The sequence below is a fragment of the Tripterygium wilfordii genome, chromosome 12, assembly GCF_013401445.1.
Source record: "Tripterygium wilfordii isolate XIE 37 chromosome 12, ASM1340144v1, whole genome shotgun sequence".
NCBI lineage: Eukaryota > Viridiplantae > Streptophyta > Magnoliopsida > Celastrales > Celastraceae > Tripterygium > Tripterygium wilfordii.
In genome coordinates this window covers 7,120,799-7,141,388 of record NC_052243.1, presented here as the reverse complement: position 1 = coordinate 7,141,388, position 20,590 = coordinate 7,120,799, and positions in this window count along the sequence as shown.

The following is a 20,590-nucleotide window of genomic DNA, read 5'->3' as shown; positions in this document are numbered from 1 at the left end:
AAACTAGCAAGTTAGGACTCCTAAGAACACTAAATTGAGTATAACGCTCTATTTTGATGCCTTAGGAATGCTCAATTCTACGCATGGACGAGTTTTTCACCTTTCGTGCCATTTTGAACTTAACTTGGTCTATTGGCTTCTTTACCTAACGAAACGTTGTCCAAAAGCTAAACTAGCAAGTTAAGACTTCTAAGAACACTAAATAGAGTATAACGGTCCAGTTTGATCCCTTAGGAATGCCCAATTATATGCATCGACAAAATTTTCACGTTTCTTGCAGTTTTCAACTTAACTTCGTCTATTGGCTTCTTTACCTAACGAAACGTTGTCCAAAAGCTAAACTAGCATGTTAAGACTTCTAAGAACACTAAATGGAGTATAACGGTCTATTTTGATGCCTTAGGAATGCTCAATTCTATGCATAGACATGTTTGTCATGTTTCGTGAAATTTTGAACTTAATTTGGTCTATTGGCTTCTTTATCTAACGAAACGACGTCCAAAAGCTACACTAGCAAGTTAAGACTTCGAAGAACACTAAAATGAGTATAACGCTCTATTTTGATGCCTTAGGAATACTCAACTCTATGCATAGACAAGTTTTTCACGTTTCGTGCAGTTTTCAACTTAACTTCGTCTATTGGCTTCTTTACCTAACGAAACGTTGTCCAAAAGCTAAACTAGCAAGTTAAGACTTCTAAGAACAGTAAATAGAGTATAACGGTCCAATTTGTTGCCTTAGGAATGCCCAATTCTATGCATCGACAAGTTTTTCACGTTTCGTGTAAGTTTGAACTTAACTTGGTTTATTGGCTTCTTTACCTAACGAAACGATTTCCAAAACCTGAACTAGCATGTTAAGACTTCGAAGAACACTAAATAGGGTATAACGGTCCATTTTGATGCCTTAGAAATGCTGAATTCCATGCATAGAGAAGTTTTTCACGTTTCTTGCAATTTTGAACTTAACTTGGTCTATTGGCTTCTTTACCTAACGAAATGTTGTCCAAAAGCTAAACTAGCATGTTAAGACTTCTAAGAACACTAAATGGAGTATAACGGTCTATTTTGATGCCTTAGGAATGCTCAATTCTATGCATGGACAAGTTTTTCACGTTTCGTGCAATTTTGAACTTTGCTTGGTATATTGGCTTCTTTACCTAACTAAACGTTGTCAAGAAGCTAAACTAGAAAGTTAAATCTTCTAAGAACACTAAATAGAGTATAATGGTCTATTTTGATACCTTAGGAATGCTCAATTCTATGCGTGGATAAGTTTTTCACATTTCGTGCAATTTTGAACTTAACTTGGTCTTTTGGCTTCTTCATCTAACGAAACGTTGTCCAAAAGCTAAACTAGCAAGTTAAGACTTCTAAGAATACTAAATAGAGTATAGTTGTCTATTTTGATGCCTTAGGAATGCTCAATTGTATGCATGGACAAGTTTTCACGTTTCGGGCAATTTTGAACTTAACTTGGACTATTGGCTTGTTTACCTAACGAAACGTTGCCCGAAAGCTAAACTAGCAAGTTAGGACTTCTAAGAACACTAAATTGAGTATAACGCTCTATTTTGATGCCTTAGGAATGCTCAATTCTATGCATGGACGAGTTTTTCACCTTTCGTGCCATTTTGAACTTAACTTGGTTTATTGGCTTCTTTACCTAACGAAACGTTGTCCAAAAGCTAAACTAGCAAGTTAAGACTTCTAAGAATACTAAATAGAGTATAACGGTCCAATTTTATCCCTTAGGAATGCCCAATTCTATGCATCGACAAGTTTTTCACGTTTCTTGCAGTTTTCAACTTAACTTCGTCTATTGACTTCTTTACCTAACGAAACGTTGTCCAAAAGCTAAACAAGCATGTTAAGACTTCTAAGAACACTAAATGGAGTATAACGGTCTATTTTGATGCCTTAGGAATGCTCAATTCTATGCATAGACATGTTTGTCATGTTTCGTGCAATTTTGAACTTAATTTGGTCTATTGGCTTCTTTACCCAACGAAACGATGTCCAAAAGCTACACTAGCAAGTTAAGACTTCGAAGAACACTAAAATGAGTATAACGCTCTATTTTGATGTCTTAGGAATACTCAATTCTATGCATCGACAAGTTTTTCACGTTTCTTGCAGTTTTCAACTTAACTTCGTCTATTGACTTCTTTACCTAACGAAACGTTGTCCAAAAGCTAAACAAGCATGTTAAGACTTCTAAGAACACTAAATGGAGTATAACGGTCTATTTTGATGCCTTAGGAATGCTCAATTCTATGCATAGACAAGTTTATCATGTTTCGTGCAATTTTGAACTTAATTTGGTCTATTGGCTTCTTTACCCAACGAAACGATGTCCAAAAGCTACATTAGCAAGTTAAGACTTCGAAGAACACTAAAATGAGTATAACGCTCTATTTTGATGTCTTAGGAATACTCAATTCTATGCATAGACAAGTTTTTCACGTTTCTTGCTGTTTTCAACTTAACTTCGTCTATTCGCTTCTTTACCTAACGAAACGTTGTCCAAAAGCTAAACTAGCAAGTTAAGACTTCTAAGAACACTAACTAGAGTATAACGGTCCAATTTGATGCCTTAGGAATGCCCAATTCTATGCATCGACAACTTTTTCACGTTTCTTGCAGTTTTCAACTTAACTTCGTCTATTAGCTTCTTTACATAACGAAACGTTGTCCAAAAGCTAAACTAGCATGTTAAGACTTCTAAGAACACTAAATGGGGTATAACGGTCTATTTTGATGCCTTAGGAATGCTCAATTCTATGCATGGACAAGTTTTTGACGTTTCGTGTAATTTTGAACTTAACTTGGTCTATTGGCTTCTTTACCTAACGAAACGATGTCCAAAACCTGAACTAGCATGTTAAGACTTCGAAGAACACTAAATAGGGTATAACGGTCCATTTTGATGCCTTAGGAATGCTCAATTCCATGCATAGAGAAGTTTCTCACGTTTCGTGCAATTTTGAACTTAATTTGGTCTATTGGCTTCTTTGCCTAACAAAACGATGTCCAAAAGCTACACTAGCAAGTTAAGACTTCGAAGAACACTAAAATGAGTATAACGCTCTATTTTGATGTCTTAGGAATACTCAATTCTATGCATACACAAGTTTTTCACGTTTCTTGCAGTTTTCAACTTAACTTCGTCTATTGGCTTCTTTACCTAACGAAACGTTGTCCAAAAGCTAAACTAGCATGTTAAGACTTCTAAGAACACTAAATGGAGTATAACGGTCTATTTTGATGCCTTAGGAATGCTCAATTCTACGCATGGACAAGTTTTTCATGTTTCGTGCAATTTTGAACTTAACTTGGTCTATTGGCTTCTTTACCTAACTAAACGTTGTCCAGAAGCTAAACTAGCAAGTTAAATCTTCTAAGAACACTAAATAGAGTATAATGGTCTATTTTGATGCCTTAGGAATGCTCAATTCTATGCGTGGATAAGTTTTTCACATTTCGTGCAATTTTGAACTTAACTTGGTCTATTGGCTTCTTCATCTAACGAAACGTTGTCCAAAAGCTAAACTAGCAAGTTAAGACTTCTAAGAATAATAAATAGAGTATAACTGTCTATTTTGATGCCTTAGGAATGCTCAATTGTATGCATGGACAAGTTGCACGTTTCGGGCACTTGTGAACTTAACTTGGACTATTGGCTTGTTTACCTAACGAAACGTTGCCTTAAAGCTAAACTAGCAAGTTAGGACTTCTAAGAACACTAAATTGAGTATAACGCTCTATTTTGATGCCTTAGGAATGCTCAATTCTACGCATGGACGAGTTTTTCACCTTTCGTGCCATTTTGAACTTAACTTGGTCTATTGGCCTCTTTACCTAACGAAACGTTGTCCAAAAGCTAAACTAGCAAGTTAAGACTTCTAAGAACACTAAATAGAGTATAACGGTCCAATTTGATCCCTTAGGAATGCCCAATTATATGCATCGACAAAATTTTCACGTTTCTTGCAGTTTTCAACTTAACTTCGTCTATTGGCTTCTTTACCTAACGAAACGTTGTCCAAAAGCTAAACTAGCATGTTAAGACTTCTAAGAACACTAAATGGAGTATAACGGTCTATTTTGATGCCTTAGGAATGCTCAATTCTATGCATAGACATGTTTGTCATGTTTCGTGCAATTTTGAACTTAATTTGGTCTATTGGCTTCTTTACCTAACGAAACGACGTCCAAAAGCTACACTAGCAAGTTAAGACTTCTAATAACACTAAAATGAGTATAACGCTCTATTTTGATGCCTTAGGAATACTTAACTCTATGCATAGACAAGTTTTTCACGTTTCGTGCAGTTTTCAACTTAACTTCGTCTATTGGCTTCTTTACCTAACGAAACGTTGTCCAAAAGCTAAACTAGCAAGTTAAGACTTCTAAGAACAGTAAATAGAGTATAACGGTCCAATTTGTTGCCTTAGGAATGCCCAATTCTATGCATCGACAAGTTTTTCACGTTTCGTGTAATTTTGAACTTAACTTGGTCAATTGGCTTCTTTACCTAACGAAACGATTTCCAAAACCTGAACTAGCATGTTAAGACTTCGAAGAACACTAAACAGGGTATAACGGTCCATTTTGATGCCTTAGGAATGCTGAATTCCATGCATGGAGAATTTTTTCACGTTTCTTGCAATTTTGAACTTAACTTGGTCTATTGGCTTCTTTACCTAACGAAATGTTGTCCAAAAGCTAAACTAGCATGTTAAGACTTCTAAGAACACTAAATGGAGTATAACGGTCTATTTTGATGCCTTAGGAATGCTCAATTCTATGCATGGACAAGTTTTTCACGTTTCGTGCAATTTTGAACTTTGCTTGGTATATTGGCTTCTTTACCTAACTAAACGTTGTCAAGAAGCTAAACTAGAAAGTTAAATCTTCTAAGAACACTAAATAGAGTATAATGGTCTATTTTGATACCTTAGGAATGCTCAATTCTATGCGTGGATAAGTTTTTCGCATTTCGTGCAATTTTGAACTTAACTTGGTCTATTGGCTTCTTCATCTAACGAAACGTTGTCCAAAAGCTAAACTAGCAAGTTAAGACTTCTAAGAATACTAAATAGAGTATAACTGTCTATTTTGATGCCTTAGGAATGCTCAATTGTATGCATGGACAAGTTTTCACGTTTCGGGCAATTTTAAACTTAACTTGGACTATTGGCTTGTTTACCTAACGAAACGTTGCCCGAAAGCTTAACTACCAAGTTAGGACTTCTAAGAACACTAAATTGAGTATAACGCTCTATTTTGATGCCTTAGGAATGCTCAATTCTATGCATGGATGAGTTTTTCACCTTTCGTGCCATTTTGAACTTAACTTGGTTTATTGGCTTCTTTACCTAACGAAACGTTGTCCAAAAGCTAAACTAGCAAGTTAAAACTTCTAAGAATACTAAATAGAGTATAACGGTCCAATTTTATCCCTTAGGAATGCCCAATTCTATGCATCGACAAGTTTTTCACGTTTCTTGCAGTTTTCAACTTAACTTCGTCTATTGACTTCTTTACCTAACGAAACGTTGTCCAAAAGCTAAACTAGCATGTTAAGACTTCTAAGAACACTAAATGGAGTATAACGGTCTATTTTGATGCCTTAGGAATGCTCAATTCTATGCATAGACAAGTTTGTCATGTTTCGTGCAATTTTGAACTTAATTTGGTCTATTGGCTTCTTTACCCAACGAAACGATGTCCAAAAGCTACACTAGCAAGTTAAGACTTCGAAGAACACTAAAATGAGTATAACGCTCTATTTTGATGTCTTAGGAATACTCAATTCTATGCATAGACAAGTTTTTCACGTTTCTTGCTGTTTTGAACTTAACTTGGTCTATTGGCTTCTTTACCTAACGAAACGTTGTCCAAAAGCTAAACTAGCAAGTTAAGACTTCCAAGAACACTAAATAGAGTATAACGGTCCAATTTGATGCCTTAGGAATGCCCAATTCTATGCATCGACAACTTTTTCACGTTTCATGTAACTTTGAACTTAACTTGGTCTATTGGCTTCTTTACCTAACGAAACGATGTCCAAAAGCTAAACTAGCAAGTTATGACTTCGAAGAACACTAAATAGGGTATAACGGTCCATTTTGATGCCTTAGGAATGCCCAATTCCATACACAGACAAGTTTTTCACGTTTCGTGTAATTTTGAACTTAACTTGGTCTATTGGCTTCTTTACCTAACGAAACGATGTCCAAAAGCTAAACTAGCAAGTTAAGACTTCTAAGAACACTAAATGGAGCATAACGGTCTATTTTGATGCCTTAGGAATGCTCAATTCTATGCATGGACAAGTTTTTCACGTTTCTTGTAATTTTGAACTTAACTTGGTCTATTGGCTTCTTTACCAAACGAAACGTTGTTCAAAACCTGAACAAGAAAGTTTAGACTTCTAATAACACTAAATAGAGTATAACGGTCCATTTTGATGCCTTAGGAATGCTCAATTCTATGCGTGGAGAAGTTTTTCACATTTCGTGTAATTTTGAACTTAACTTGGTCTATTGGCTTCTTTACCTAACGAAACGTTGTCCAAAAGATAAACTAGCAAGTTAAGACTTCTAAGAAGACTAAATAGAGTGTAACTGTCTATTTTGATGCCTTAGGAATGCTCAATTGTACGCATGGACAAGTTTTTCACGTTTCGTGCAATTTTGAACTTAACTTGGACTATTGGCTTGTTTACCTAACGAAACGTTGCCCAAAAGCTAAACTAGCAAGTTAGGACTTCTAAGAACACTAAATTGAGTATAACGCTCTATTTTGATGCCTTATGAATGCTAAATTCTATGCATGGACGAGTTTTTCACGTTTCGTGCCATTTTGAACTTAACTTGGTCTATTGGCTTCTTTACCTAACGAAACGTTGTCCAAAAGATAAACTAGCAAGTTAAGACTTCTAAGAACACTAAATAGAGTATAACGCTCCAATTTAATGCCTTATGAATGCCCAATTCTATGCATCGACAAGTTTTTCATGTTTCTTGCAGTTTTCAACTTAACTTCGTCTATTGGCTTCTTTACCTAACGAAACGTCGTCCAAAAGCTAAACTAGCATGTTAAGACTTCTAAGAACACTAAATGGAGTATAAAAGTCTATTCTGATGCCTTAGGAATGCTCAATTCTATGCATAAACAAGTTTTTCATGTTTCGTGCAATTTTGAACTTAACTTGTTCTATTGGGTTCTTTACCTAACGAAACGATGTACAAAAGCTACACTAGCAAGTTAAGACTTCGAAGAACACTAAAATGAGTATAACGCTTTATTTTGATGCCTTAGGAATACTCAATTCTACGCATAGACAAGTTTTTCACGTTTCTTGCAGTTTTCAAATTAACTTCGTCTATTGGCTTCTTTACCTAACGAAACATTGTCCAAAAGCTAAACTAGCATGTTAGGACTTCTAACAACACTAAATGGAGTATAATGGTCTATTTTGATGCCTTAGGAATGCTCAATTCTATGCATGGACAAGTTTTTCACGTTTCGTGCAATTTTCAACTTAACTTGGTCTATTGGTTTCTTTACCTCACTAAACGTTGTCCAAAAGCTAAACTAGCAAGTTAAATCTTCTAAGAACACTAAATAGAGTATAATGGTCTATTTTGATGCCTTAGTAATGCTCAATTCTATGCATGGACAAGTTTTTCGCGTTTCGTGGAATTTTGAACTTAACTTGGACTATTGGCTTGTTTACCTAACGAAAGGTTGCCCGAAAGCTAAAATAGCAAGTTAGGACTTCTAAGAACACTAAATTGAGTATAACACTCTATTTTGATGCCTTAGGAATGCTCAATTCTATGCATGGGCAAGTTTTTCACGTTTCGTGCAATTTTGAACTTAACTTGGTCTATTGGCTTGTTTACCAAACTAAACGTTGTCCAAAAGCTAAACCAGCAAGTTAAATCTTCTAAGAACACTAAATCGTGTATAATGGTCTATTTTGATGCCTTAGGAATGCTCAATTTTTTGCATGGACAAGCTTTTCACGTGTCGTGAAATTTTGAACTTAACTTGGACTATTGGCTTGTTTACCTAACGAAACGTTGTCCAAAAGCTAAACTAGCAAGTTAAGACTTCTAAGAACACTAAATAGAGTATAACGGTCCAATTTGATGCCTTAGGAATGCCCAATTCTATGCAGAGACAAGTTTTTCACGTTTCGTGTAATTTTGAACTTAACTTGGTCTATTGGCTTCTTTACCTAACAAAACGATGCCCAAAACCTGAACTAGCAAGTTAAGACTTCTAAGAACACTAAATAGAGTATAACGGTCCATTTTGATACCTTAGGAATGCACAATTCTACGATAGACAAGTTTTTCACGTTTCTTGTAATTTTGAACTTAACTTGGTCTATTGGCTTCTTTACCTAACGAAACGTTGTCCAAAACCTGAACTAGCATGTTAAGACTTCTAAGAACACTAAATAGAGTATAACGGTCCATTTTGATGCCTTAGGAATGCTCAATTCTACGATAGACAAGTTTTTCACGTTTCGTGCAACTTTGAACTTAACTTGGTCTATTGGCTTATTTACCTAACGAAACAATGTCCAAAACATAAACTAGCAAGTTAAGACTTCCAAGAACACTAAATAGACTATAACGGTCTATTTTGATGCCTTAGTAATACTCAATTTTACGCTTGGACAAGTTTTTCACGTTTCGTGCCATTTTGAGCTTAACTTGCTCTATTGGCTTCTTTACATAACGAAACGTTGTCCAAACGATAAACTAGCAAGTTAAGACTTCTAAGAAGACTAAATAGAGTATAATGGTCCAATTTGATGCCTTAGGAATGCTCAATTCTATGCATAGACAAGTTTTTCACGTTTCGTGTAATTTTGAACTTAACTTGGTCTATTGGCTTCTTTACCTAACGAAACGATGTCCAAAAGCTAAACTAGCAAGTTAAGACTTCTAAGAACACTAAATGGAGCATAACGGTCTATTTTGATGCCTTAGGAATGCTCAATTCTATGCATGGACAAGTTTTTCACGTTTCTTGTAATTTTGAACTTAACTTGGTCTATTGGCTTCTTTACCAAACGAAACGTTGTTCAAAACCTGAACAAGAAAGTTTAGACTTCTAATAACACTAAATAGAGTATAACGGTCCATTTTGATGCCTTAGGAATGCTCAATTCTATGCGTGGAGAAGTTTTTCACATTTCGTGTAATTTTGAACTTAACTTGGTCTATTGGCCTCTTTACCTAACGAAACGTTGTCCAAAAGATAAACTAGCAAGTTAAGACTTCTAAGAAGACTAAATAGAGTGTAACTGTCTATTTTGATGCCTTAGGAATGCTCAATTGTACGCATGGACAAGTTTTTCACGTTTCGTGCAATTTTGAACTTAACTTGGACTATTGGCTTGTTTACCTAACGAAACGTTGCCCAAAAGCTAAACTAGAAAGTTAGGACTTCTAAGAACACTAAATTGAGTATAACGCTCTATTTTGATGCCTTACGAATGCTAAATTCTATGCATGGACGAGTTTTTCACGTTTCGTGCCATTTTGAACTTAACTTGGTCTATTGGCTTCTTTACCTAACGAAACGTTGTCCAAAAGATAAACTAGCAAGTTAAGACTTCTAAGAACACTAAATAGAGTATAACGGTCCAATTTAATGCCTTATGAATGCCCAATTCTATGCATCGACAAGTTTTTCATGTTTCTTGCAGTTTTCAACTTAACTTCGTCTATTGGCTTCTTTACCTAACGAAACGTCGTCCAAAAGCTAAACTAGCATGTTAAGACTTCTAAGAACACTAAATGGAGTATAAAAGTCTATTTTGATGCCTTAGGAATGCTCAATTCTATGCATAAACAAGTTTTTCATGTTTCGTGCAATTTTGAACTCAAATTGTTCTATTGGGTTCTTTACCTAACGAAACGATGTACAAAAGCTACACTAGCAAGTTAAGACTTCGAAGAACACTAAAATGAGTATAACGCTTTATTTTGATGCCTTAGGAATACTCAATTCTACGCATAGACAAGTTTTTCACGTTTCTTGCAGTTTTCAACTTAACTTCGTCTATTGGCTTCTTTACCTAACGAAACATTGTCCAAAAGCTAAACTAGCATGTTAGGACTTCTAACAACACTAAATGGAGTATAATGGTCTATTTTGATGCCTTAGGAATGCTCAATTCTATGCATGGACAAGTTTTTCACGTTTCGTGCAATTTTCAACTTAACTTGGTCTATTGGTTTCTTTACCTCACTAAACGTTGTCCAAAAGCTAAACTAGCAAGTTAAATCTTCTAAGAACACTAAATAGAGTATAATGGTCTATTTTGATGCCTTAGTAATGCTCAATTCTATGCATGGACAAGTTTTTCGCGTTTCGTGCACTTTTGAACTTAACTTGGACTATTGGCTTGTTTACCTAACGAAAGGTTGCCCGAAAGCTAAAATAGCAAGTTAGGACTTCTAAGAACACTAAATTGAGTATAACACTCTATTTTGATGCCTTAGGAATGCTCAATTCTATGCATGGACAAGTTTTTCACGTTTCGTGCAATTTTGAACTTAACTTGGTCTTTTGGCTTGTTTACCAAACTAAACGTTGTCCAAAAGCTAAACCAGCAAGTTAAATCTTCTAAGAACACTAAATCGTGTATAATGGTCTATTTTGATGCCTTAGGAATGCTCAATTTTTTGCATGGACAAGCTTTTCACGTGTCGTGAAATTTTGAACTTAACTTGGACTATTGGCTTGTTTACCTAACGAAACGTTGTCCAAAAGCTAAACTAGCAAGTTAAGACTTCTAAGAACACTAAATAGAGTATAACGGTCCAATTTGATGCCTTAGGAATGCCCAATTCTATGCATAGACAAGTTTTTCACGTTTCGTGTAATTTTGAACTTAACTTGGTCTATTGGCTTCTTTACCTAACAAAACGATGCCCAAAACCTGAACTAGCAAGTTAAGACTTCTAAGAACACTAAATAGAGTATAACGGTCCATTTTGATACCTTAGGAATGCACAATTCTATGATAGACAAGTTTTTCACGTTTCTTGTAATTTTGAACTTAACTTGGTCTATTGGCTTCTTTACCTAACGAAACGTTGTCCAAAACCTGAACTAGCATGTTAAGACTTCTAAGAACACTAAATAGAGTATAACGGTCCATTTTGATGCCTTAGGAATGCTCAATTCTACGATAGACAAGTTTTTCACGTTTCGTGCAACTTTGAACTTAACTTGGTCTATTGGCTTATTTACCTAACGAAACAATGTCCAAAACATAAACTAGCAAGTTAATACTTCCAAGAACACTAAATAGACTATAACGGTCTATTTTGATGCCTTAGTAATACTCAATTCTACGCTTGGACAAGTTTTTCACGTTTCGTGCCATTTTGAGCTTAACTTGCTCTATTGGCTTCTTTACATAACGAAACGTTGTCCAAACGCTAAACTAGCAAGTTAAGACTTCTAAGAAGACTAAATAGAGTATAATGGTCCAATTTGATGCCTTAGGAATGCTCAATTCTATGCCTAGACAAGTTTTTCATGTTTCGTGCAATTTTGAACTTAACTTGGTCTATTGGCTTCTTTACCTATACAAACGATGTCCAAAATCTAAACCAGCAAGTTAAGACTTCGAAGAACACTAAAATGAGTATAACGCTCTATTTTGATGCCTTAGGAATACTCAATTCTATGCATAGACAAGTTTTTCACGTTTCTTGCAGTTTTCAACTTAACTTCGTCTATTGGCTTCTTTACCTAACGAAACGTTGTCCAAAAGCTAAACTAGTAAGTTAAGTCTTCTAAGAACACAAAATAGGGTATAACGGTCCATTTTGATGCCTTAGGAATGCTCAATTCCATGCATAGACAAGTTTTTCACGTTTCTTGCAATTTTGAACTTAACTTGGTCTATTGGCTTCTTTACCTAACGAAACGTTGTCCAAAAGCTAAACTAGCATGTTAAGACTTCTAAGAACACTAAATCGAGTATAACGGTCTATTTTGATGCCTTAGGAATGCTCAATTCTAAGCATGGACAAGTTTTTCACGTTTCGTGCAATTTTGAACTTAACTTGGTCTAGTGGCTTCTTTACCTAACGAAACGTTGCCCAAAAGCTAAACTAGTAAGTTAAGTCTTCTAAGAACACTAAATAGAGTATAACCGTCGATTTTGATGCCTTAGGAATGCTCAATTCTATGCGTGGATAAGCTTTTCACGTTTCGTGCAATTTTGAACTTAACTTGGCGTATTGGCTTCTTTACCTAACGAAACAATGTCCAAACGAGAAACTAGCAAGTTAAGACTTCCAAGAACACTAAAAAGACCATAACGGTCTAATTCGATGCCTTAGTAATGCTCAATTCTATGCATGGACAAGTTTTTCACGTTTCGTGCCATTTTGAACTTAACTTGGCCTATTGGCTTCTTTACCTAACGAAACGATGTCCAAAAGCTAAACTAGCAAGTTAAGACTTCGAAGAACACTAAATAGAGTATAACGGTCTATTTTGATGCTTTAGTAATGCTCAATTCTATGCATGGACAAGTTTTTCACGTTTCGTGCCATTTTGAACTTAACTTGGTCTAGTGGCTTCTTTACCTAACGAAACGTTGTCCAAAAGATAAACTAGCAAGTTAAGACTTCTGAGAACACTAAATAGAGTATAACGGTCTATTTTGATGCTTTAGTAATGCTCAATTCTATGCATGGACAAGTTTTTCACGTTTCGTGCCATTTTGAACTTAACTTGGTCTATTGGCTTCTTTTCCTAACGAAACGATGTCCAAAACCTGAACTAGCAAGTTAAGACTTCGAAGAACACTAAATAGAGTATAACGGTCTATTTTGATGCCTTAGTAATGCTCAATTCTATGCATGGACAAGTTTTTCACGTTTCGTGCCATTTTGGTCTTAACTTGGTCTATTGGCTTCTTTTCCTAACGAAACGATGTCCAAAACCTAAACTAGCAAGTTAAGAATTCGAAGAATACTAAATAGAGTATCACGGTCCATTTTGATGCCTTAGGAATGCTCAATTCTATAGATAGACAAGTTTTTCCCGTTTCTTGCAATTTTGAACTTAACTTGGTCTATTGGCTTCTTTACCTAACGAAACGTTGTCCAAAAGCTAAACTAGCATGTTAAGACTTCTAAGAACACTAAATAGAGTATAAAGGTCTATTTTGATGCCTTACGACTACTCAATTCTAAGCATGGATAAGTTTTTCACGTTTCGTGCAATTTTGAACTTAACTTGGTCTAGTGGCTTCTTTACCTAACGAAACGTTGCCCAAAAGCTAAACTAGCAAGTTAAGACTTCTGAGAACACTAAATAGAGTATAACGGTCAATTTGGTGAGTTAGGAATGGTCAATTCGATGCATAGACAAGTTTTTCACGTTTCGTGCAATTTTGAACTTAACTTGGTCTATTGGCTTCTTTACCTAATGAAACAATGTCCAAAAGATAAACTAGCAAGTTAAGACTTCCAAGAACACTAAATAGAGTATAACGGTCCATTTTGATGCCTTAGGAATGCTCAATTCTATGCTTGGACAAGTTTTTCACGTTTCGTGCCATTTTGAACTTAACTTGGTCTATTGGCTTCTTTACCTCACTAAACGTTGTCCAAAAGCTAAACTAGCAAGTTAAATCTTCTAAGAACACTAAATAGAGTATAATGGTCTATTTTGATGCTTTAGTAATGCTCAATTCTATGCATGGACAAGTTTTTCGCGTTTCGTGCAATTTTGAACTTAACTTGGACTATTGGCTTGTTTACCTAACGAAAGGTTGCCCGAAAGCTAAAATAGCAAGTTAGGACTTCTAAGAACACTAAATTGAGTATAACACTCTATTTTGATGCCTTAGGAATGCTCAATTCTATGCATGGACAAGTTTTTCACGTTTCGTGCAATTTTGAACTTAACTTGGTCTATTGGCTTGTTTACCAAACTAAACGTTGTCCAAAAGCTAAACCAGCAAGTTAAATCTTCTAAGAACACTAAATCGTGTATAATGGTCTATTTTGATGCCTTAGGAATGCTCAATTTTTTGCATGGACAAGCTTTTCACGTGTCGTGAAATTTTGAACTTAACTTGGACTATTGGCTTGTTTACCTAACGAAACGTTGTCCAAAAGCTAAACTAGCAAGTTAAGACTTCTAAGAACACTAAATAGAGTATAACGGTCCAATTTGATGCCTTAGGAATGCCCAATTCTATGCATAGACAAGTGTTTCACGTTTCGTGTAATTTTGAACTTAACTTGGTCTATTGGCTTCTTTACCTAACAAAACGATGCCCAAAACCTGAACTAGCAAGTTAAGACTTCTAAGAACACTAAATAGAGTATAACGGTCCATTTTGATACCTTAGGAATGCACAATTCTACGATAGACAAGTTTTTCACGTTTCTTGTAATTTTGAACTTAACTTGGTCGATTGGCTTCTTTACCTAACGAAACGTTGTCCAAAACCTGAACTAGCATGTTAAGACTTCTAAGAACACTAAATAGAGTATAACGGTCCATTTTGATGCCTTAGGAATGCTCAATTCTACGATAGACAAGTTTTTCACGTTTCGTGCAACTTTGAACTTAACTTGGTCTATTGGCTTATTTACCTAACGAAACAATGTCCAAAACATAAACTAGCAAGTTAAGACTTCCAAGAACACTAAATAGACTATAACGGTCTATTTTGATGCCTTAATAATGCTCAATTCTACGCTTGGACAAGTTTTTCACGTTTCGTGCCATTTTGAGCTTAACTTGCTCTATTGGCTTCTTTACATAACGAAACGTTGTCCAAACGCAAAACTAGCAAGTTAAGACTTCTAAGAAGACTAAATAGAGTATAATGGTCCAATTTGATGCCTTAGGAATGCTCAATTCTATGCCTAGACAAGTTTTTCATGTTTCGTGCAATTTTGAACTTAACTTGGTCTATTGGCTTCTTTACCTATACAAACGATGTCCAAAATCTAAACCAGCAAGTTAAGACTTCGAAGAACACTAAAATGAGTATAACGCTCTATTTTGATGCCTTAGGAATACTCAATTCTATGCATAGACAAGTTTTTCACGTTTCTTGCAGTTTTCAACTTAACTTCGTCTATTGGCTTCTTTACCTAACGAAACGTTGTCCAAAAGCTAAACTAGTAAGTTAAGTCTTCTAAGAACACAAAATAGGGTATAACGGTCCATTTTGATGCCTTAGGAATGCTCAATTCCATGCATAGACAAGTTTTTCACGTTTCTTGCAATTTTGAACTTAACTTGGTCTATTGGCTTCTTTACCTAACGAAACGTTGTCCAAAAGCTAAACTAGCATGTTAAGACTTCTAAGAACACTAAATCGAGTATAACGGTCTATTTTGATGCCTTAGGAATGCTCAATTCTAAGCATGGACAAGTTTTTCACGTTTCGTGCAATTTTGAACTTAACTTGGTCTAGTGGCTTCTTTACCTAACGAAACGTTGCCCAAAAGCTAAACTAGTAAGTTAAGTCTTCTAAGAACACTAAATAGAGTATAACCGTCGATTTTGATGCCTTAGGAATGCTCAATTCTATGCGTGGATAAGCTTTTCACGTTTCGTGCAATTTTGAACTTAACTTGGCGTATTGGCTTCTTTACCTAACGAAACAATGTCCAAACGAGAAACTAGCAAGTTAAGACTTCCAAGAACACTAAAAAGACCATAACGGTCTAATTCGATGCCTTAGTAATGCTCAATTCTATGCATGGACAAGTTTTTCACGTTTCGTGCCATTTTGAACTTAACTTGGCCTATTGGCTTCTTTACCTAACGAAACGATGTCCAAAAGCTAAACTAGCAAGTTAAGACTTCGAAGAACACTAAATAGAGTATAACGGTCTATTTTGATGCTTTAGTAATGCTCAATTCTATGCATGGACAAGTTTTTCACGTTTCGTGCCATTTTGAACTTAACTTGGTCTAGTGGCTTCTTTACCTAACGAAACGTTGTCCAAAAGATAAACTAGCAAGTTAAGACTTCTGAGAACACTAAATAGAGTATAACGGTCTATTTTGATGCTTTAGTAATGCTCAATTCTATGCATGGACAAGTTTTTCACGTTTCGTGCCATTTTGAACTTAACTTGGTCTATTGGCTTCTTTTCCTAACGAAACGATGTCCAAAACCTGAACTAGCAAGTTAAGACTTCGAAGAACACTAAATAGAGTATAACGGTCTATTTTGATGCCTTAGTAATGCTCAATTCTATGCATGGACAAGTTTTTCACGTTTCGTGCCATTTTGGTCTTAACTTGGTCTATTGGCTTCTTTTCCTAACGAAACGATGTCCAAAACCTAAACTAGCAAGTTAAGAATTCGAAGAATACTAAATAGAGTATCACGGTCCATTTTGATGCCTTAGGAATGCTCAATTCTATAGATAGACAAGTTTTTCCCGTTTCTTGCAATTTTGAACTTAACTTGGTCTATTGGCTTCTTTACCTAACGAAACGTTGTCCAAAAGCTAAACTAGCATGTTAAGACTTCTAAGAACACTAAATAGAGTATAAAGGTCTATTTTGATGCCTTACGACTACTCAATTCTAAGCATGGATAAGTTTTTCACGTTTCGTGCAATTTTGAACTTAACTTGGTCTAGTGGCTTCTTTACCTAACGAAACGTTGCCCAAAAGCTAAACTAGCAAGTTAAGACTTCTGAGAACACTAAATAGAGTATAACGGTCAATTTGGTGAGTTAGGAATGGTCAATTCGATGCATAGACAAGTTTTTCACGTTTCGTGCAATTTGGAACTTAACTTGGTCTATTGGCTTCTTTACCTAATGAAACAATGTCCAAAAGATAAACTAGCAAGTTAAGACTTCCAAGAACACTAAATAGAGTATAACGGTCCATTTTGATGCCTTAGGAATGCTCAATTCTATGCTTGGACAAGTTTTTCACGTTTCGTGCCATTTTGAACTTAACTTGGTCTATTGGCATCTTTACCTAACGAAACGTTGTCGAAAAGCTACACTAGCAAGTTAAGACTTCTGAGAACACTAAATTGAGTATAACGGTCCAATTTGATGCCTTAGGAATGCTCAATTCTATGCCTAGACAAGTTTTTCACGTTTCATGCAATTTTGAACTTAACTTTGTCTAATGGCTTCTTTACCTAACGAAACGATGTCCAAAAGCTAAACTAGAAAGTTAAGACTTTGAAGAATACTAAATAGAGTATAACGGTCCATTTTGATGCCTTAGGAATGCTCAATTCTATGGATAGACAAGTTTTTCCCGTTTCTTGCAATTTTGAACTTAATTTGGTCTAGTGGCTTCTTTACCTAACGAAACGTTGCCGAAAAGCTAAACTAGCAAGTTAAGACTTCTGAGAACAATAAATAGAGTATAACGGTCAATTTGGTGCGTTAGGAATGGTCAATTCGATGCATAGACAAGTTTTTCACGTTTCGTGCAATTTTGAACTTAACTTGGTCTATTGGCTTCTTTACCTAATGAAACAATGTCCAAAAGATAAACTAGCTAGTTAAGACTTTCAAGAACACTAAATAGAGTATAACGGTCCATTTTGATGCCTTAGGAATGCTCAATTCTATGCTTGGACAAGTTTTTCACGTTTCGTGCCATTTTGAACTTAACTTGGTCTATTGGCATCTTTACCTAGCGAAACGTTGTCGAAAAGCTACACTAGCAAGTTAAGACTTCTGAGAACACTAAATTGAGTATAACGGTCCAATTTGATGCCTTAGGAATGCTCAATTCTATGCCTAGACAAGTTTTTCACGTTTGATGCAATTTTGAACTTAACTTTGTCTAATGGCTTCTTTACCTAACGAAACGATGTCCAAAAGCTAAACTAGAAAGTTAAGACTTTGAAGAATACTAAATAGAGTATAACGGTCCATTTTGATACCTTAGGAATGCTCAATTCTATGGATAGACAAGTTTTTCCCGTTTCTTGCAATTTTGAACTTAATTTGGTCTATTGGCTTCTTTACCCAACGAAACGTTGTCCAAAAGCTAAACTAGCATGTTAAGACTTCTAAGAACACTAAATAGAGTATAACAGTCTATTTTGACGCCTTACGAATGCTCAATTCTAAGCATGGACAAGTTTTTCACGTTTCGTGCATTTTTGAACTTAACTTGGTCTATTGGCTTCTTTACCTAACGAAACGTTGTCGAAAAGCTAAACTAGCGAGTTAAGACTTCTAAGAACACTAAATAGAGTATAACGTCCAATTTGATGCCTTAGGAACGCTCAATTCTATGCCTAGACAAGTTTTTCACGTTTCGTGCAATTTTGAACTTAACTTGGTCTATTGGCTTGTTTACCTAACGAAACGATGTGCAAAAGCTAAACTAGCAAGTTAAGACTTTGAAGAACACTAAATAGAGTATAACGGTCCATTTTGATGCCTTAGGAATGCTCAATTCAATGCATAGACAAGTTTTTCACGTTTCTTGCACTTTTCAACTTAACTTCGTCTATTGGCTTCTTTACCTAACGAAACGTTGTCCAAAAGCTAATCTAGCATGTTAAGACTTCCAAGAACACTAAATAGAGTATAAAGGTCTATTTTTCTGCCTTACGAATGCTCAATTCTAAGCATGGACAAGTTTTTCACGTTTCGTGCAATTTTGAACTTAACTTGGTCTAGTGGCTTCTTTACCTAATGAAACGTTGTCCAAAAGATAAACTAGCAAGTTAAGACTTCTGAGAACACTAAATAGAGTATAACGGTCTATTTCGTGCCTTAGGAATGGTCAATTCGATGCATAGACAAGTTTTTCACGTTTCGTGCAATTTTGAACTAAACTTGGTCTATTGGCTTCTTTACCTAATGAAACAATGTCCAAAAGATAAACTAGAAAGTTAAGACTTCCAAGAACACTAAATAGAGTATAACGGTCCATTCTGATGCCTTAGGAATGCTCAATTCTATGCTTGGACAAGTTTTTCGCGTTTCGTGCCATTTTGAACTTAACTTGGTCTATTGGCTTCTCTATCTAACGAAACGTTGTCGAAAAGCTAAACGAGCAACTTAAGCCTTCTGAGTACACTAAATAGAGTATAACGGTCCAATTTGATACCTTAGGAATGCTCAATTCTATGCCTAGACAAGTTTTTCACGTTTCGTGCAATTTTGAACTTAACTTTGTCTAATGGCTTCTTTACCTAACGAAACGATGTCCAAAAGCTAAACTAGAAAGTTAAGACTTTGAAGAATACTAAATAGAGTATAACGGTCCATTTTGATGCCTTAGCAATGCTCAATTCTATGGATAGACAAGTTTTTCCCGTTTCTTGCAATTTTGAACTTACTTTGGTCTATTGGCTTCTTTACCCAGCGAAACGTTGTCCAAAAGATAAACTAGCATGTTAAGACTTCTAAGAACACTAAATAGAGTATAACACTCTATTTTGACGCCTTACGAATGCTCAATTCTAAGCATGGACAAGTTTTTCACGTTTCGTGCATTTTTGAACTTAACTTGGTCTATTGGCTTCTTTACCTAACGAAACGTTGTCGAAAAGCTAAACTAGCGAGTTAAGACTTCCAAGAACACTAAATAGAGTATAACGTCCAATTTGATGCCTTAGGAACGCTCATTTCTATACCTAGACAAGTTTTTCACGTTTCGTGCAATTTTGAACTTAACTTGGTCTATTGGCTTGTTTACCTAACGAAACGATGTGCAAAAGCTAAACTAGCAAGTTAAGACTTTGAAGAACACTAAATAGAGTATAACGGTCCATTTTGATGCCTTAGGAATGCTCAATTCAATGCATAGACAAGTTTTTCACGTTTCTTGCAATTTTCAACTTAACTTCGTCTATTGGCTTCTTTACCTAATGAAACGTTGTCCAAAAGCTAAACTAGCATGTTAAGACTTCTAAGAACACTAAATAGAGTATAAAGGTCTATTTTTCTGCCTTACGAATGCTCAATTCTAAGCATGGACAAGTTTTTCACGTTTCGTGCAATTTTGAACTTAACTTGGTCTAGTGGCTTCTTTACCTAACGAAACGTTGTCCAAAAGATAAACTAGCAAGTTAAGACTTCTGAGAACACTAAATAGAGTATAACGGTCTATTTCGTGCCTTAGGAATGGTCAATTCGATGCATAGACAAGTTTTTCACGTTTCGTGCAATTTTGAACTAAACTTGGTCTATTGGCTTCTTTACCTAATGAAACAATGTCCAAAAGATAAACTAGCAAGTTAAGACTTCCAAGAACACTAAATAGAGTATAACGGTCCATTTTGATGCCTTAGGAATGCTCAATTCTATGCTTGGACAAGTTTTTCGCGTTTCGTGCCATTTTGAACTTAACTTGGTCTATTGGCTTCTCTATCTAACGAAACGTTGTCGAAAGCTAAACGAGCAACTTAAGACTTCTGAGTACACTAAATAGAGTATAACGGTCCAATTTGATGCCTTAGGAATGCTCAATTCTATGCCTAGACAAGTTTTTCACGTTTCGTGCAATTTTGAACTTAACTTTGTCTAATGGCTTCTTTACCTAACGAAACGATG